Source organism: Pan paniscus, chromosome 7 (genome assembly GCF_029289425.2).
Source record: "Pan paniscus chromosome 7, NHGRI_mPanPan1-v2.0_pri, whole genome shotgun sequence".
NCBI lineage: Eukaryota > Metazoa > Chordata > Mammalia > Primates > Hominidae > Pan > Pan paniscus.
In genome coordinates this window covers 95,009,459-95,029,783 of record NC_073256.2, presented here as the reverse complement: position 1 = coordinate 95,029,783, position 20,325 = coordinate 95,009,459, and the positions used below count along the sequence as shown (strand labels likewise).

Sequence of the window (20,325 nt, the reverse complement as noted above, 5' to 3'; positions counted from 1 at the left end):
ATATGTATCTTATGGTGGCAAGACACCCAGATCCCTGAAGACATCATCCTTCCTTTCAAGAAAGGCCTGGGACAAACTTGAGGAGAAGGTTGGAGGCTCTGTGTTTTTGGTTGATTTCCTCTTCAAAGACACCAACCTCTATGGACACCAGTGATTCATTCATTATATTACAGTAGGTAGCTAGTCAGGCAACCGAGCAGGGCAGGAGAGGGCTCCCCCCAACACACACACCACACGCACCAGGAGTGTTGGGAGACCATCAGGTGATGCTCAGGCTGTTGTGAACTGTCTTTCAAAAGTAATAATTGGTCACAGCTGGTCCCAGGGAACGTCAGTCCCCTAATAGATAGAAAACACCTGAAACTGGTGATCATCATCTTTCCTATAAGATCGCAGGAGCTGAGCAAGCAGGGAGAGGTAATATAAGCCGGAAGTATGCCAACATATAAAACCCCAAGTCAAAAGGTTAAACCTCGCACTTGATCTCTCGAATTGCCCCGTGGCCCTCTTCTAAGTGTACTTTACATTCGTTTGTTCCTGTTCTAAAGCTTTTAAATAAGTTTTCACTGCTCTAAAACTTGCCTCAGTCTCTCACTCTGCCTTAATGCCCCTCAGCTGGATTGTTTCTTCTGCGGAGGCAAGAATTGAGTTTGCTTCAGACCTGTACAGAACCACTGCTGCTAACATATTTCGGTGCCCTGTGACTTGGAAATGTTCCACCGGTAATATACTTTGGTGCTGCATGTGACTCAGTAGTAAGAGACCTCTATGCCTTGCCTTCTTTGGCTGGAGGTGTTCAACCCCTGTACATGGCTTTCTTCTCCCCTTTCACTCTCCTGTTCACTATCCAATCCCCAGAACAATTCCTCTCAGGGATAAGTGACTCTGCTCCTTCCGGTGGATCTTCAGCTCACCCTAATGGGGCTTGCGGGGGCTGGAAGGACTGTGGGGTCTGCACCGAGTGGTACTGAGGCATTAATGGCCCTCTTAGGAGGCTTGCCAGGGTGGTAGGGCTAAAGCCTAAAACCCTAAAACCGTGCAATGTCTGGGGTTTTCTCTGCATTTTTCAACTAAAATCGGCTCTTTCCCAAGAACCTGCACTGCCTATTCTGTTTTCTGTGTGTGTGTTCTGAAATAGCCTTGCACACCAGCCAGACTGTCTGACTCAGAGGGCAAGTCGGCCTTTTCTTTGGTTTCACATCGCATGCTGCGTGACTTCCTTCTCTGCCTTAAAAACACACACTCCCTGTTATTCGTGAGCCTGCAGCTCTTAATTGCATTGTGTGACAGCAAAGACTCGGGCTCCCTTGCAGATATCCCCCGAGATTTATACTTGTTCTTACCCAACCAGCTCGGATGACCTCCAACCCTCCCCCTGTCTCCTGGCACATTGCTGGGACAGACATTAATTAAAACTCCGGCTCTGCCAGATCCTTATGACTTCTCATATGCTTTTCATTCCTGTTATGCCCTAGGGCCGAGTTTTCTGGTGGCTTTTGAAGCAGTTTGTCCAGCTGCATAGGACCTCACTCTGGCCTTCTAAGGATCCCACCTACTTGCCTTTTTTTGAGTTAGCACCCCTTTTGGATGAGGGGAAATTATTTGTTTTCCATTTGTGAGTTCTTACCCCAAGCCCCAAATCCTCCAGAGGTTAGTACTTTATGTCAAGAGGGCAAATAAGTGCCCTCTCGAATCCTAGGGCTGCTGTTTTTGTGAGCATATGAAGGCTTTCCATGAGTATTCCTATCACCTTCTCCCACTTCTTCGTGTAGCCTCTCTTTCCCTTCTCAACATGCATCAAGACCTTCAAGGTCATATTTGAAGGGAGGGAAGTCTAGCCCCCTTGGGGCAGTTAGCTGAAAAACAGGCTTCTCCTAAAGAACAGGGGAAACAGGAAGCTAAGAAAAGAGATAATTATTTTGTTGCTAGAATGCTCTGAGTGAGAGTCACTATAAGGTCATGGAAACAAGGATATAGGTGAACCTAAGGCTGCAGGTGCAAGAGACCCATAGGACAGAGATGAAGGGTGGTCCCAGGCTAACAGACCACACCATCAGAACAGAGATGAAAGGTTAGGAATACACAGTAAGACTGGTTCATTCTAGAACCCCAAGGATGAACAGGAGGCCCACTGTTCACTCCAGCATCTCCTCTGTTCTCAAGTGGGTAATTGTGATGAGATGGGACCAAGGGTAAATGGTAAGACCAGTTCATCCCAGAACCCAATGGATGATGGGGGTTGCCCCAACTCAGGGTAATAGGAAAGTAGAGGGAACACCTTCTTACCTTTTCTCCTCTCTTCTCTCTTTGTAAATGGGTAATCGTGTCTCCATACCATAGGACATGCCCCTCAGAAGCATCCCTCAAAACTGGGAAAAGTTTGATTCCCCCAAACCTTAAGAAAAAAAAAAAAAACACTTAGTTTTCCTTTATAATACTGTTTGACCTAAAAATGAACTTGAAGAAAATTACAAAAGTCAGCTTTGCAACCCAGTGCCCCTGTGCAGGAGGTCTTCAGATTAGCCTCCTCATTATTTTATAACTGAGATCAGAATAAGGAGGATAAGACTAAGAAAAAGGAGAAATGCATGAATAAGAGGCAGGTTCAATTATTGGCTGCTTTAGAAACTCTCCAGCACCCTCCAGGTGGCCCTAAGGACACTCCTCCATGTAACTGCCATTGGTGTGGGAAACCAGGCCACCAGAAGGCAAATTGTTCCAATGGGATAAATGGGAAAAAGTCCCGAATGGCTTGCTCCCTCTGCCACAAGCTCGGCTTCTGAAATGGGACTGCCCCGAGGGCCTAAGTTCCCCAGGGACAAAATCCCAATCCCTGATAGCCTTGAACTGAAGGACTCTCTGCTCTGGCTGACTTCTAAATCAGACACCGTCATCAGTAAGACAAAGCTAAGGGAAACTCCGGATGCAGCAAGTAAAATTATAAATTTCCCTTCTGGGTTGAAAAGCTGCCTACTCTGTGCTTATCTCCTTCTCTGAGCACAACTCTCCTCCAAATCCTGTTGGGTAATCAGGGCAAATGGCATCCCCTCCCTCCAAAAGAAAAAATTCACACCCCTTTATATTACTTAAGGGACCAAAAAGATTCACACCCCTTTATATTACTTAAGGGACAAATTACCATTTCCCCACCAGTCCTTGGTAATGTCTAAATACCCCACACCTCTTTGTGACACAAATATACTTTCCACGATGGGTGCTCACTTAATATTTACCCAACCTCTGAAGTCATCTTTCTCTATAATAGCCTTATTTCTCCTGGGAAAGCTACCTAAATCTTTAACCAATAACTTCAACCTGGTCAGTCCTACCTCAGGGGTTTAGAAATAGCCAACATTTATTTGGATAGCCTTAGTAAAAATCTAACCAAGCAATCTCTTGAGGGGGTATAAACTTCTACAGTATGTAGATAACCTTCATATCTGCTCCCCCTTCACAGGCTGCAGTTTAGGCTAACCCTGCTTATTCCTGTAAACCAACAAGGGACCTCTGCAGTTCAGAAGAAACAAGAGGGATCGGCCATCAAGCTCCAGATGATCCTCAGTGAGGGATACTGTCCTCTCAATATTCAAGAGTCACCCATCTACAGAAGATCCCTAGACTTCCCATCAGTGGGACATGACAGAGATAAAATTCTGCCCCTGTCTATCTTGGACCTGTCTGGATACTGCTTTCACCAGCTCATAGAGCCAACCCCACCCTGACAACTAGCAAGAGGCCAAGACCCACAGAACAACCACAACTGCCCTTCTATCAGCAGGAAGCAGAAGAGTGACCTTCACCCATTTTCCCCAAAAATTGGGGTCTTGGACTCTTGAGGGGGTGATGTTACAGTAGATAGTTAGTCATGGCATAAACAAGGCAGGAGAGGGCTCCCCCTAACACACATCAGGAGTGTCAGATGACCGCCAGGGGATGGTCTGGGTGTTGTTAACTGTCTCTCTAAAGTAACAATTGGTCACAGCCAATGCCAGAGAAAGGCCATATCCTAATAGACAGAAAACACCTGAACTGGTGATCAGCCACCTTAGGAGTTGGGTGAGTGGTGGGAGAAGTAACGCAAGACCCCAGAAGTATGCCAACATATAAAATTCCAAGTCAAAAGGTCAAACAATGCACTTGATCTCTCAAGTCACCCGCTTCGCCCTCTTCCAAGAGTACTTTACTTCCATTTGTTCCTATTCCAAAGCTTTTTATAAAATTTCACTCCTGCTCTGAAATTTCCCTCGGTCTTTCCTTCTGCCTTATGCCCCTCAGCTGAATTTATTTATCTTGAGGAGGCAAGAATTGAGTTTGATACAGACCTGTACAGATTCACTTCCGCTAACAATTACACTTTGCAAAAAATGCAAACACTTAAACTTTGCAAAACATGCAGTATTAGTTACTTGGTCCTGATCCAGATACTGGTTTTCATTTCACCTTCCATTTCAACTTTTTATCAGGCTGGAGCCCTCTGCTTTAGAAGACAATTTGACCAAACAATTGACGTCTTCCCAGAAAAAGATGTAACACTTAAGTCCTTATCAATACAAATGGGCTTTTAATTCCTAGCTATTGGTCATTTGACAAGAAGTAGACTAGATATGTTCAGCCTTGTTGCTTGCTCTAGAAGCAATAATTCAGGCTTTGAACCAATAGACCAGAGCTTTTGGCCTTGAGTAATAAGACTAAATGTTGTATATTGAGGGCCTGATCCATGACTCTTATTTGTGACTTCTCATATGGTATCTTATTTAATAATCTTCATGATAACCCTTGGAGATATATTTTTTATCATCCCTATTTTACAGATAAAGGAAATGAAGCTCATACAGGTTAAGCCAATTGTTCACACCACAACTGAATGGCAGGGACACATCTCAGTCTGAAAGTGTCTGACTCCAAAGCCTATGACCATTCTATCTTACACATTATTTTTCGAAGTAGCTGGGCATCATGTAGCATGGCTGGGAACACATGAACTTTTGTTCTGGTTTCAAATATTTTGTCTCATTAGCCATTCCCAGGAATCTACATATAATGTGTCAACAGACAGTGCGGAAATGCTGCAGAAACTCAAGTGTTGTCTAGTAGCTTCAGCTCGCCAACACATTTTGCCACAGGTGGGAAATTTAGGACAACAAAACTTCACCTGGCTTCTCATCTTCACAGTTCTCAGTCAGTGTCTGAGAGATAAGCCACCTAAGACCTTTACCCATCCTCCTTTCATACATTCTACTCTGTCCTCTTTTTCCCAGCCCTTCCCAATAGTGGTCTCTTCTGCCTTCTCTGAATATTATGTTTCATCTCTAATAAACTCTCCCAAATTCTTTGCCTTTTCTAGAATTCTTTCTCCCTTCTCTGATGAAGTAAAACATATTTATCTTCCCAAATAATTGATGTCATTCCTTATGCCTAAATAAGGCCGTTCTTTATCCCATGTGCCACGATCCAGAGTTCGGTGGCACCGTGCACATTTTCTAAGGTCCTGTTGCTGCTTCAAACTCTTATCCTTGCATCCTCTTACAAAACATCTTCCTCCCAAGATGCTCCCTCCTTCCAGCTTTGCCAGCCTTCCTCTTGGTGCCATCATTCATCTGTAGACATTGTGGACTCTGTGGACATTGGCCTCTAACTCATGGTCCTCGTGAGCTCAAGTCTCCATTTTGAGAAATTTCAGTATCTGTAATGGCAACCTAACAATTTCGTTAACTCCATAAAACTTCACTTTTACTTCACATAATTTACTGACAACTAAAGTTGTACCTGAACTTTTAGTATCATCTAGCATTTCTCCATGTCTGAAATTTTAAATTCTTATGTTCTACTCACTGATCTCACTCAACTTCTTATGCTTTCCAAACTCATGGGGATTTTTCAGGCTGTAAGGGTCCCCATCCCCTTCTCTGCCACCTCATCAAATGTATCATTTCTATTTTAGAGTCATTTAATGCCATACCATTATGGTCCAGCACTTAATAATTTATCCTGAATCTCAACAACTTACTCTTTCTTGCTTTTTGAATCTTTTAAAATCCTCCATTTAACTACTAAATACTGTTTGAGAAGATCACACAATCATGTGAGTTTATGCCATTTCTAGTTTGTGACTTCTCATATCAGTTGAGCCCTTCATACTGGTTAATTCTTTTTTCTTGTACATGGTCACATCTTTTTCCAACTCCTATCTTATTTTTCCCACTGAGTGCTGCCTCCTTGAAACTCTTTCCTCATTACCTTTGTTAACACCACAGTTTCCTAATTTTTATTTTATCCCTATGATCATCCTAAGCTAAAACTTGAAAATCATGTCTGTTTCTTCTGTCACCACTCTACAAATCAAAATGTTTGTAGCTTCTGCAAATCTCTCAGATATGTCTTTTCCTTTTCATTATCGCTTGCTGTGATAGAAAAAAAGGCTTGAAGTTTTGAATCCTGGATCTGTTACTTTTTGGTTGTATGATTGTGATCAAGTTATTCAACCTCATTTTTCTTATCTGTAAAATGAAACAAATAATAACAACAAAAATAATGATGATGAGGCTGATACCTATTTTATAGGGTTGTCATAATAAAAACCTAGGTCTGTCTGCTGCTAAGTCTGGGATTTTCATACCCTGCCTTAGCATCTGGTAATTAGGGTTTCTTCCAAAGCATAGTAGTACTACCCCCAAAAGGTCCCCTGGCCAGAATTGGGATGACATGAGCTGCATCTGCTGTGTCTAACTAATCATATTCTCTGTTTCACTCCAATGTTTTCCAATTGGTTTTGATACCAGATTGCAGCAAATAATGGATTTATAAGGTCAAATATTTTAAAAGACAAAAACATTAAAATACAAAAATAATTCACTTACAGTCTCACTGATGTTCTTGGTGCAGAAAAAAAACTACAGTTTTTAAAATGATGATATAATAGTTAACATTTTTTGAGTGCCCAGTATATGACCTGTATTGGGCATATTGGGTGGGCACTTGACCCACATCATCTAGTTTATCTTTCAGAGTTGTTGAATTTAGGTGTGCAGGCTCTCCATTCTACAAGGCCACCCCATCTAAAGAAACTATTCTTGTCGGAGGCATCATAAACATATGTATTTATTGTGACAAATTTTGATCTGATGACTGTACAGTGCCTTACATTAATAAAATCCAAATATTTCAGATATCTGAGATGAATATAGACTGTGCTGAAGAGAGGATGTCATTTTCTGGTAGTACAAATGCACTGCAGGGCCTCCTTATTATCATAGTCTTCATCATCATCTTCATCTTGATTGTTTCTTTTTTTGTTGTCCCGCTTTCACAGGTGAGAAACCTGAGATTCGTGGAAGTTAAAAGACTTGTGCAGCATCCACAGCTAGTAAGTGGTAGAATTGTCTGTTGGAATCTCAGCACTACACAACCCTGCACATCTTGCATGGCCCTTGGTTCTGTGCTCAGCATGTAGCAGTTGCTCGAGTGATACAAAAATGAGAGGAGCCAAGACGTTGAGTAGAATAAATTTTTTAAAATGACAAAAACTACCAGAATGTTGAATAACGAGACTTTGGTAATAGGCAAAAATCAGAGTTTCTGTGATTCTGATTCCATTTATTTTACCCGTGTCCACCTATCTCTAGGTTAATGGTAATAATATAAGATATAAAAATCTTCTTTTAAAAAGAAATTAAACTCCAGAAAAGCCACAACACATTAACTTTGTGAGAGAATCTGGGCACTGCCCATCTTCTAAGCCTTTTTATCAGGGTTGAAGCAGAGGACAATGGTGCTTTTTCCAGGACATGGATCATGGCAGCTTCAAAAGATGACCTGTTAAGGAACACTGGAAACAGATTGTGTTTGCAGCCCCAATGAAATAATATGAATCATATAGCTAAGCACGTTCAAAGAAAGAGGGGAAAAAATGCCCTGGAAGGTTAAACACAAGCATGAAACAGCCTGATCCTAAGACTCTTTGTCACTTTGGGCAATAAGAAATCCTGGCCAAGCAGAGCAGCTGTCCCATGATGTCCTCCCTGCCCGGTCTCTTACCTCTTTCAGATGTGAGATCTAAACACAATAGTTCAAAGAACTGGAAAAGTTTGCTCTGCAAGGCTTTTACCTTTAGAATAAAAAACTGCTAAGATTTATTCCCCTAGCTTTCTACTTTATTTGGAATTTTAGATAAATATTTTAATAAAGCAGGAAAAGATAATGATCCTGACATCTTTATTGCTTTAATTTCTGGTATTAATAGATAATCATAATGATTGGAATTTATGGCCCAGGATCTATTATGAGCAGGATGATGTGTTTTCAGGTGCTTACAGCCATAAGATTCTGGACCCTTTGCATATGTTAGGAGTATCCCTTATTATTCCTGTCAGAAGTTCAGAGATGAGTGTGTTCAGGCTGTGACACTGTTTCATTTTCATTAGATTTTATTTAATTGACCCGACTGTATTGGTGAGTCTCATCATGGCTGGCACTGAATATATACATGCATATGTATATATCATATAAAGGAGGCTTAGAGGAGTTCCCTGGCTTTGAGGGTACAAGATTCCTTCAAGAGTTAAAGTGGCAAAAGCAAATCATTCCCATTTTAAGCAATGAATCAAAGTATTTGAGAAATTTTATTTAGTTAATTCACTGTGAGTTTTCCTGTCCCTCCTAGAAATTAAATTATTTTGGGCAGGTGAAGAGAGGGCTGGAACGCTCATTAAACCTGATTCAAAGCCCAGCTTGAAGACCAGTGGTATGAATTGCTCTAGTATTTTTAGTATGTATTATGATGATATCTATCAAATTTTAAAACATACATAGCAATTATAATGAGTATAGAAATAAATCTAAAGAAATTAAATGAACTATTGGTTTAACATATAATATCCTAGCAATGGAGAAAAAAAGACGATCTAACATAAAAGATATACAAGTCCTTGAAATAAGGAATTCAACAAATGAAATCAGAAAAAGGAGTTCAAAGTCAACTGATTAAAATTTCTCTGAAATGAAGAAAAGACTAGATCAATCATTTGAAAAAACTCTTGATACACAAAAACAAATTGATTCAGAACTGTGAAAACTGAAGGGTACACTAGGTAAGTTATTGAACTCAAAGTAGAAAGAAATAAAATTCTTCAGTCATCTAGGCAAAAAATAAATATTTTTCATAAGGAAAGAATTTTCAGGTGATTCCATTTGTTTTCCATAGCATCCTTCAATGGAGTAATGTCTACAAAGTACTGAGGGACAAAAAATGTAATATAAGTTTATCTCATTCATCGAAGTAATGGTTCAAGAATAAAAGCCACAGAAATGCTTTCTCAAAGAGGAAAAGAAATATGATACTCAGAAGTCACTCTGGAAAAAAGAAAAAGCACTGAAATTCAGCCAAACATGAACTATATCAGAGAAAGAATTCAACAATGGAGCAGCTATGGCAAAATGGCTTAAGGTATTTAATCCAATAAAATATGAAGCCAAGACTAAATAATAAAATAAATTATGATTGCAGATCAGAATGTAAATGCCCCTTATTTGGACAAAGTAAAAATAATGCAAATATTAATATAAAAGACTCAAAAGTAAGAGGGACATGAAATGGAAAGAAATGCAAGAATGCCAATCAGTTTTCTCATCAGAGAAAGTTTTTTCCCTTTTTTCTTTTATTTAATTCTCTTGTCTAATTGCTTTGGCTAGGATTTCCAGTACTGTGATGTATAGGAAGGGTCAGAGTGGGCATCCTCTCCTTGCTAGAGTTCTCAATGGGAATGGTTCTAACTTCTGCTGGTTCAGTTTGATGTTGGCTATGAGTTTGTCAGACAGCTCTTGTTATTTTGAGGTATGTTTCTTCAATATCTAGGCTGTTGAGGATTTTTATCATGAAAGGATGCTGGATTTTTATTGAAAGCTTTGTCTGCATCTATTGAGATGATCATATGGTTTTTGCCTTTAATTCCATTTATGGAGTGAATCATAGTTGTTGATTTGCATGTGTTGAACCAAGACAAAGCTATCTGAACTGGAAATGTATTTTTAAATGCTGTAATTGTTATAATCTCAGTACTTCAAATATTATTTTCTTTTTAAAAAAATTTCAGCTTTTAATTTAGATAGAGGGGGTACATATGTAGAATTGTTACATGGGTATATTGGACTCAGGTAGTGAGCATAGTACCCAATAAATAGATCGGTTTTCAACCCATTCCCCCCTCCCCCCCCCCTTGAGTAGTCTGCAGTGTCTGTTGTTTCCATGTTTAAGTTCATGTGTGCTCAATGTATAGCTCCTTCTTACAAGTGAGCACATACACTATTCGGTGTTTTGTTCCTGCATTAATTTGCTTAGAATTATGGCCTCCAGCTCTGTCTATTAATGTATTGCTGCAAAGGACATTATTTCATTCTTTTCATGGCTGTGTAGCATTCCATGGTAACTATGTACCACATTTTGAAAATTCAGTCCACCACTGAGGGGCACCTAGGTTGATTTCTATGTCTTTGCTACTGTGAATAGCGTGGCAATGAACACATGAATTCATGTTCTTTTTTCATGTGCCTTTTTGGTATAATGATATATATTCCTTTGGAGATATACCCAGTAATGGGACTGCTGGGTCAAATGGTAACTCTGTTGAAAGTTCTTTGAAAAATTTTCAATCTGCTTTCCACAGTGGCTGAACTAATTTACATTCCCACCAGCAGTGTATAAGCATTCCATTTTCTCCACAGCCTCGTCAGAGAAATCTGTTGTTTTTTGACTTTTTAAGAGTAGTCATTCTGACTTGTGGTATTTCACTACAATTTTGATTTGCATTTCTCTGATCATTAGTGATGATGAGCCTTTTATCACATATTTATTGGTCATGTGTATGTCTTCTTTTGCCCACTTTTTAGTGGGGTTATTTATTTTAAGCTTGTTGATTTAAGTTCCTTATACATTTTGGATATTAAGTCTTTGTCAGATACATAGTGTGCAAATATTTCCTCCCATCCTGGAGGCTATCTGTTTACTCTATTGATAGTTTCTTTTGATGTGCAGAAGCTCTTTAGTTTAATTAGGTCCCACTTGTCAGTTTTTGTTTTTGTTGCTATTGCTTTTGGGAACATGACCATAATTATTTTGCCAAGGCTGACGTCAAGAAGAGTATTCTCTAAGTTTTCTTCTAGGACATTTTTACCGTTTGAGGTCTTACATATAAATCTTTAACCATCTTGAGTTAATTTTTGTATATGGTGAAAGTAAGGGTCTAGCTTAATTCTTCCACATATGGCTAGCCAATTATCATAGCACCATTTCTTAAATAGGGAGTTCTTTCCTTGTTGCTTGTCTTTCTCAGCCTTGTTGAAGGTCAGGTAGTTTTAGGTGTGCAGATTTATTTCTGGTTTTCATTCTGTTCCATTGTTCAATGTGTCTGTTTTTGGACCAGTACCATGTTGTTTTGGTTACTGTGGTCTTATAGTATTGTTTGAAGTCAGGTAGTGTGATGCCTCCAGCTTTGTTCTTTTTACTTAGGATTGCTTTGGCTACTTGGGATCTTTTTTGGTTCTATATGAATTTAAATTTTTTTTTCTAATTTGGTGAAGAATGACATTGGTATTTTAGTTTGATAGAAATAGCATTTAATCTGTAAATTACTTTGGGCAGTGTGGCCATTTTAACAATATTCATTCTTCTCATCTATGAGCATAGGATGTTTTTCCATTTATTTGTGTCATCTCTGATTTCCTTCAGTAATGTTTTGTAGTTTTCCTTGTAGAGCTCTTTCACCTCCTTTGTTAGCTGCATTCTTAGGTATTCCATTTTCTTTGTGGCTATTGTAAATGGGATTATGTTCTTGATTTGACTGCCAGCCTGGACATTATTGGTGTATAGAAATGCTAGTCATTTTTTACATTGATTTTGTATTCTGAAACCTTGCTAGAATTGTTTGTTAGTGTAAGGACCCTTTGGCAGCATCTTTAAGGGTTTCTAAGTATAGAATCATATTGTCAATGAAGAGAGGTAGTTTGACTTATTTTCCTATTTGGATGACTTTTATTTCTTTCTCTTGCCTGATTATTTTATCTAGGACTCCCAGTACTGTATTCAGTAGGGGTTGCGAGAGTGGGCATCCACTCCTTGTTACTGTTATCAAGGGGAATGGTTCTAGCTTTTTCCTTTTCAGTATAATGTTGGCTATGTGTTTATTACAGGTGGCTCTTGTTATTTTGAGGTATGTATGTACCTTTGAGGCCTGGACTGTTGAGGGTTATAATCATGAAATGATATTGGATTTTATCAAAAGGGTTATCCGTATCTATTGAGATAATTATGTAATTTTTGCTTTTAATTCTGCTTATGTAGTGAATTACATTTATTGATTTGCATATGTTGAACCAACCTGGTATCCTAGGAATAAAATCTACTTGGTCATGGTTAATTAACTTTTTGATATGCTGCTAGATTCAGTTTGCTAGTATTTTGTTGAGGATTTTTACAGCTAAGTTTATCAGGGATATTGGCCTGAAGTTTTCTTTCTTCATCATGTCTTTGTCAGATTTTGGTATTAGGCTAATGGTGGCTTCATAGAATGAGTTAGGGAGAAATCCCTCCTTTTGATTTTTTGGAGTAATTTCAGTAGGATTGGTAGCAGTTCTTCTTTTTATATCTGGTAGAATTCATCTGTGAATCCATTCAGTCCAGGGCTTTTTTGGTTGGTAAGTTTTTTAAATTGCTAATTCAATTTCAGAGCTTGGTATTGGTCTATTCAGGGTTTCAATCCCTTCCTGATTTGATCTTGGAGATTGTGTTTTTCCAGGAATATATCCATTTCCTCTAAGTTTCCTAATTTGTGTGCATAGAGTTTTCCTAGTATTCTCTGAGGATCTTTCAAGAAAAATAAACAATCTCTGGGAAATATGAGATTATGTAAAGAGACCAAATCTATAACTCACTGGCATTCTTGAGAGAGAATGAGAGAGAATAAACAACCTGGAAAATATATTTGAGGAGACAGTCAGTGAAAATTTTTCTAATCTTCCTAAAGAGGTTGACATGAAAATCCAAGAAATACAGAGAACTCCAGCTGGATACTATGCAAGATGATCATCCCCAAATCATACAGTCGTTAGATTTACCAGTCCATGCAAAAGAAAAAAATTTAAAGGCAGGTAGAAAGAAGTGCCAAGTCACGTATAGAGGGAACCTCATCAGGCTTGCAGCAGAACTCTCAGCAGAAACTTTATAAGCCAGAATAGGTTGAGAGCCTATTTTGGGCATCCTTTAAGAAAAAAAATTCCAAGCAGCAATTTCATATCCCACCAAACTAACCTTCATAAATAAAGGAGAAATAAAATCCTTTTCAGACAAGCAAATGCTGAGGGAATATGTTTCAAGTAGACTAGACTTATCGGAGGTCTTTGTGGGGGTTCTAAACATGGAATTGGAAGAATGACACCTGCTACCACATAAGCACACTTAAGCACATAGTCCACAGGTACTATAAAGCAATTATGCAATCAAGTCTACATAACAACCAGGTAGCAACACAATGACAGCATCAGAATCAGACATATCAATATTAATCTTGAATGTAAATGGGCTAAATGCCCCAATTAAAAGTCACAGAGTGGCTAGCTAGATTAAAAAAAAAAAAAAGACTCAACCATCTGCTGGCTTCAAGAGACACATGTAATGTCACCCAGAGGCTCAAAGTAAAATGATGCAGAAAGATTACCATGTGGAAAATAAAAAAGAGCAGGAGTCACTGTCTTTATAGCAGATAAAACAGACTTTAAAAATAGAATTTTTAATAAAAAGTAAGGACAATAAAGAGCATTACATAGTGACAAAGATACAATACAACATGAAGCCTTAACTATTCTAAATATATATATGCATCCAAATATTGGAGCACCCAGATTTATAAAACAAGTTTCTTCTTGGCCTACAGAAAGACTTAGACAACTACACGATAACAATGGGAGACCCCAACACCCCATTGATGGCATTAGACAGATCATTGAGGCAGGAAACTAATGAGGAAACCTTGGACTTAAACTCAACACTTGACTAATTGGACCTAATAGACATCTACAGAACACTTCACCCAACTACCACATAATACACATTCTTCTCATCAGCACGTGGAACATATTCTAAGATCAACCACATGTTCAGTCATAAAGCAAATCTCAATAAATTAAAAAAATGAAATCATATCAAGCACACTCTTAAACCACAGTGCAATAAAAAGAGAAATGAATATCAAGAATATCTATCAAAACTACACAAATACATGGAAATTAAAGAATTTTCTCCTGAATAACTCCTGGGTAAACTTTAAGGCAGAAACAAAAGCAGTGTTAACAGGAGAGTTTGTAGCCCTAAATCCCTTCATTAAGAAGTTAGAGCTCAAATTAACAATCTGACTTTGCACCTAAGGGAACTAGAAAATAAAAAAAAAAGAACAAACAAACCCCAAAACTGACAGAAAAAAGAAATAACTAAAATTAGAGAAAAACATAGTAAAAATTGGAATGCAAAAATCCATACAAAATATCAATGAAATTGAGTTGGTTCTTTAAAAAAAATTCAAATAAATTTTTCCCCTGAAACATAGAGGGATATTGTAGAATCATAAATGTTTTGTAATAAAATATTTATTTTGTATATAAAAATAAATAAATATAAAATAAAAATAAATAATACAATAAAAATAAAAAGTATAAAAATAAATAAAATAAAAAATATTTTATAATAAAATATTTATCAGATAAGACTGATAATTTTTTCTGTTTCTTCATTAAGTTCAAATAAAATTTAATTATTTTGTGTTTAAAGATATATATTTGAAGATCTCCTTGTTTTAGAGTTATTTCTATAGTGTTATGGATCTATGTAATTGTGAATTTATCTGCCATTCTGAACGTGTTGTATGAGTATGTATGTATTATATAATCATATATGTACATGTACATATACACACAAACACACAGGCAGATGAACAGACACAGAGAGCTGTTATTATAGAATAACAATGACTAATATTAGTACTATAAAATGCCCTCGACCAATGGCTGAATCATCTGCCTTGTATGAGAAGTATGTGCTCCAAGACTGCCTGGGGAGATAGGTCCTGACTGGAGACTGAATTAATAGTAATTTCATTGGTCAGTTTTTCTATTTTTTATTAGAAAATTTCTGATCTGACTACTAGAAGATCTTTCACTTTCACATGTTCCTACCTATACACCATAACTTTTCCTAGTAGATCTTTGTGACTAAGACATCTGACCACACATTCATAAACTCTAATGATGATGAAGTTTCATGCTCCTAGTCTCTCTGGCCACAGCTGTTTAAGGATGGACATCTACTCCAGCTTGGACAGTAAGCCTCCCGACAAGATTTCTGGTATTTTTATTATGCTCTTCCAGTTTTAGCCTGGTTGGAGCCTTGAATGTAATCTCATGAATTGTGAGGACCACCTTCTACCGTGACATCTAGGAAGCCAAGGATGATGGAATGCAGTGAGACAAGAGACATAAAAGTTGACTTATAGCATCTGTGTGTCCTTTACTGCTCCACTTTTAATTTGTTTCTCTTTTGTTCCTGGCCAACAAGGTGTTTGAGTTTGAACATTGTTATTTTTAAAAAGTTCTGCTTTTATTACTTTTTTAAACTTTTATTTTAAGTTCAAGGGTACAAGTGCAGGTTTGTTACATAGGTAAACTTGTGTCAAACCTGAGAAAAACAAGCAATGGGGAAAGGATTCCCTATTTAATAAATGGTGCTGGGAAAACTGGCTAGCCATATGTAGAAAGCTGAAACTGGATCCCTTCCTTACACCTTATACAAAAATCAATTCAAGATGGATTAAAGACTTAAACGTTAGACCTAAAACCATAAAAACCCTAGAAGAAAACCTAGGCATTACCATTCAGGACATAGGCATGGGCAAGGACTTCATGTCTAAAACACCAAAAGCAATGGCAACAAAAGCCAAAATTGACAAATGGGATCTAATTAAACTAAAGAGCTTCTGCACAGCAAAAGAAACTACCATCAGAGTGAACAGGCAACCCACAAAATGGGAGAAAATTTTCGCAACGTACTCATCTGACAAAGGGCTAATATCCAGAATCTACAATGAACTCAAACAAATTTACAAGAAAAAAAACAACCCGATCAAAAAGTGGGTGAAGGACATGAACAGACACTTCTCAAAAGAAGACATTTATGCAGCCAAAAAACACATGAAAAAATGCTCACCATCACTGGCCATCAGAGAAATGCAAATCAAAACCGCAATGAGATATCATCTCACACCAGTTAGAATGGCAATCATTAAAAAGTCAGGAAACAACAGGTGCTGGAGAGGATGTGGAGAAATAGGAACACTTTTACACTGTTGGTGGGACTGTAAACTAGTTCAACCATTGTGGAAGTCAGTGTGGCGATTCCTCAGGGATCTAGAACTAGAAATACCATTTGACCCAGCCATCCCATTACTGAGTATATACCTAAAGGACTATAAATCATGCTGCTATAAAGACACATGCATACGTATGTTTATTGCGGCACTATTCACAATAGCAAAGACTTGGAACCAACCCAAATGTCCAACAATGATAGACTGGATTAAGAAAATGTGGCACATATACACCATGGAATACTATGCAGCCATAAAAAATGATGAGTTCATGTCCTTTGTAGGGACATGGATGAAATTGGAAACCATCATTCTCAGTAAACTATCGCAAGAACCAAAAACCAAACACCGCATATTCTCACTCATAGGTGGGAATTGAACAATGAGAACACATGGACACAGGAAGGGGAACATCACACTCTGGGGACTGTTGTGGGGTGGGGGCGGGGTTGGAGGGATAGCATTGGGAGATATACCTAATGCTAGATGACGAGTTAGTGGTTGCAGCGCACCAGCATGGCACATGTATACATATGTAACTAACCTGCACATTGTGCACATGTACCCTAAAACTTGAAGTATAATAATAAAATAAATAAATAAATAAATAAAAGACACAGACTAACAAATGAATATACAAACATGTTCAGTTTCACTTTCATGCAAATAAAAGTTAACAAATTAAAAAAAAAAACTTGTCTCATGGGGGTTTGTTGTATAATCTTTGGAGTGTATGTATATTTGTGGTGCTTAGAATAAATAAATCTTTCTATAAAAGTCAGCTTGAGACAGTTTCTTTTCCCCAAATAATCCTTGTTGACATGTAGATTAAATTTTTCGGAAAAAAGAAACGTAATAATTTTTTTGTAGCATTCACACTAATGTAATGAGGTTTGTAATAAAAGTATCAGTGACTTCAATTCCTGCTATATTCTGAAACCAAAATGTTTTCTTACAATTACTTAATTTTTTCAAAAAATATTTATTGAGCTTACTATGAATCAAGCACTTGTGTAGGTACTTGAGCAAAACAGACAAAATCTATCTGCTCTTATAAAAATTATATTTTGGTAGAGGAATATAGTTTTGGGATAATGTTATCAAGTAAAATATTGGGAAATTTATTAGTTAATTTGTGTAATCAATTAAATCTTTCCTTAAATTTAAAAAATTGAAAAAGCAAATTAAAAGATCTCTCAATACAATAAGAAAATATATAACTTAAGATTGTAAGGTAAACTTGATGTAATAGAATAATAAAAAAATTTACACACACTTGTATCTTAATGAGGTTACTAAATGAAAATTATGCCTCCGGATTTCAGCTTTTGTTAATACATACAGAGATGAGAAGCTGTTTAGAAAAAATACCATTTGACCCAGCCATCCCATTACTGGGTATATACCCAAAGGACTACAAATCATGCTGCTATAAAGACACATGCACACATATGTTTATTGCAGCATTATTCACAATAGCAAAGACTTGGAACCAACCCAAATGTCCAACAATGATAGACTGGATTAAGAAAATGTGGCACATATACACCATGGAATACTATGCAGCCATAAAAAATGATGAGTTCATGTCCTTTGTAGAGACATGGATGAAATTGGAAATCATCATTCTCAGTAAGCTATCGCAAGAACAAAAAACCAAACACCACATATTCTCACTCATAGGTGGGAATTGAACAATGAGATCACATGGACACAGGAAGGGGAACATCACACTCTGGGGACTGTTGTGGGGTGGGGGGAGGGGGGAGGGATAGCATTGGGAGATATACCTAATGCTAGATGACGAGTTAGTGGGTGCAGCGCAGCAGCATGGCACATGTATACATATGTAACCTGCACAATGTGCACATGTACCCTAAAACTTAAAGTATAATAAAAAAAAAGAACAAAATCAGAAAAAAAAGAAAAGAAAAAAAGAAAAATTTATTTTCAGGTAAATGAGCAAAAAATAAATGTTCAATAAATATTTGCTGTGTAGATGAAGGGAATGTTTCTGGTTTCAAAGAGCTAACACCAAAAGTAGAGGAGAATTCATCATATTTTTAACCTTTTAAACTCTGTAAAAATGTAGACTGAATTTGTTAATTCTCTCTTTAGCTGTATCTAAAACTTATAATATCAATTTAGGTTGATAAATTCAGTGAGGAGAGAAAGAAAGAACATTCCCTACATAGGATAGGATGTGCAAAGGTCCTATGGAAAGAGGGTGTATGAGTACTTCAGTTAGCAAAAATAAACCAAAGTATCCAGAGAATATTCAGCAAAGGGAAGAGTATCTCAAGATGAGGCTGAAAGAATGGATAGGGCCACATCCTTATAGGCAGGTTGAGGTCTTTGGATTTTATCCTTAGACCAGTGCCAAAAATTTAAAGTATTCAAAAGCCATTCTGGTTGCAGGATGACAGTGAATCATTGACGGGCAAGATCAGGTGTATGTAGACCAGTTTAGGGGGTTATTATACTCCAAGCAAGAGATGACAGTAGCTTGAATAAGGCAGTGGAAGTAGGCATAAAGGGAAATTAATGATTTCTAGAGGTATTTAGAAAAGAACATCGACAAGAGATAATTAGAAAAAGGTGATCAGGATGGTTCTTAGCTCTCCATCTTGCACTGTTGCCATCTAGTAATATCCTTCATAGCAATAGGAACACTGGAAGAGGACATGGTTTCAGGAAAAGGGTTGAGTTTATAGTGTCTTAATAGTTTGAAGTACTTTTAAGATATCTGAGAAAATTTGCCAGGTAGGTGGCTGGAGATACAGGTGTGGAACCCAGATGATAGTTTTGGACTAGAGACCTAGTGTTGTGAGTTACCTTTGTATACTGGAGGGACTGAATTAGGTTATCCAGGGAAAACATAGAGTTAAAAGAGAACAACGTTCAGGCCTGAGACTCAATCTACTAAATTTAGTGTTTGAGTAATGAATGAGGAGTCAGCAGAAAAGATTTGAAGCTGCCAGGTGAAAAGAGGGAGTTTAGACGAGTGCTATGTGACAGGATTATATGAAGACAATACTGCAAGGAAAGTGTCTTCACTGGTTATTGCTACTGAGAATATAAAAAGAATTGAAAATATCTATTGGATTCACTGATAGGGAGATCACTCATAACCTTAGGGTAAAGTTGTTGGCATAATGAAGATGAAAGCCATATTAGAAAAGTTGACAAAGTAGAAGGTGAGAAAATGTACATAGTGAGAATAAACAACTCTTAAGAAGTTTGTTCTGAAAAGAAGGTAGAGATAGAGCTGTGGCTGAAGGAAGATTTGTGCCCTATGGATGAGAGAGTCTTGTATATGTTTAAATGCTGATGGCAAAGATCAGTTTGAGAGCATCTATTTATATTATTGAGTAAATTCTTATTTGCCTTTTGACATTTTAAACTTTTTCATTTGTCATCTAAGCAAGAGTAATAAAACTCTAGTTTTCTACAATTTATTATGATTTTTAAAATGTTTTCTTTCACAATCTTATTTTTTATTCCTACAGCAATACTCTTGGTTAATATTATTTTTATCTTTGCAGCACTGGCCATTCCTGTCGTCTTCAATATGAGTTCTTCCAAGCTTACGAAGTGCCTAAAAACAGTAAGCGCTAAATAAATATTTATTGAAGAAATGGTTTAATAATTATTATCTACAAGAGAAAATTAAGGCCTTTAGAGTTTAAGTTCTTCACTAAATTTGCACAGTTTTTAGGGGCAATGTTGGGTCAACTGACTCTATGTTTGGTGATCCTTCCATTTTAGACTGCAGGGCCATTAGAGTTAAAACCAATTTAAAGTGAGTAACTATTGGTTAGATGTTTTGTGGTCATTTTTGTCTTTTTAAGAGACAATTTTCCTAAAACCTTTAAAGGAATAGCACTTTCAAGCAAAACTCAGCAACTGTTGAGTCCTTTAAAAC

The 20,325-nt window shown here is 37.4% G+C and overlaps 1 protein-coding gene across 1 annotated transcript in view; it reads left to right on the top strand.

Moving 5' to 3' along the window:
- Positions 1-20,007, top strand: part of LOC134730852 (RNA-binding protein MEX3A-like) — a 36,590-nt gene extending 16,583 nt beyond the window's left edge. The window contains exon 3 of the mRNA XM_063606529.1: positions 19,946-20,007. The gene's annotated coding sequence lies outside the window, so the exon portion shown is untranslated. The remainder of the gene's footprint in view (positions 1-19,945) is intronic.
- The last annotated feature ends 318 nt before the right edge of the window (positions 20,008-20,325 follow it).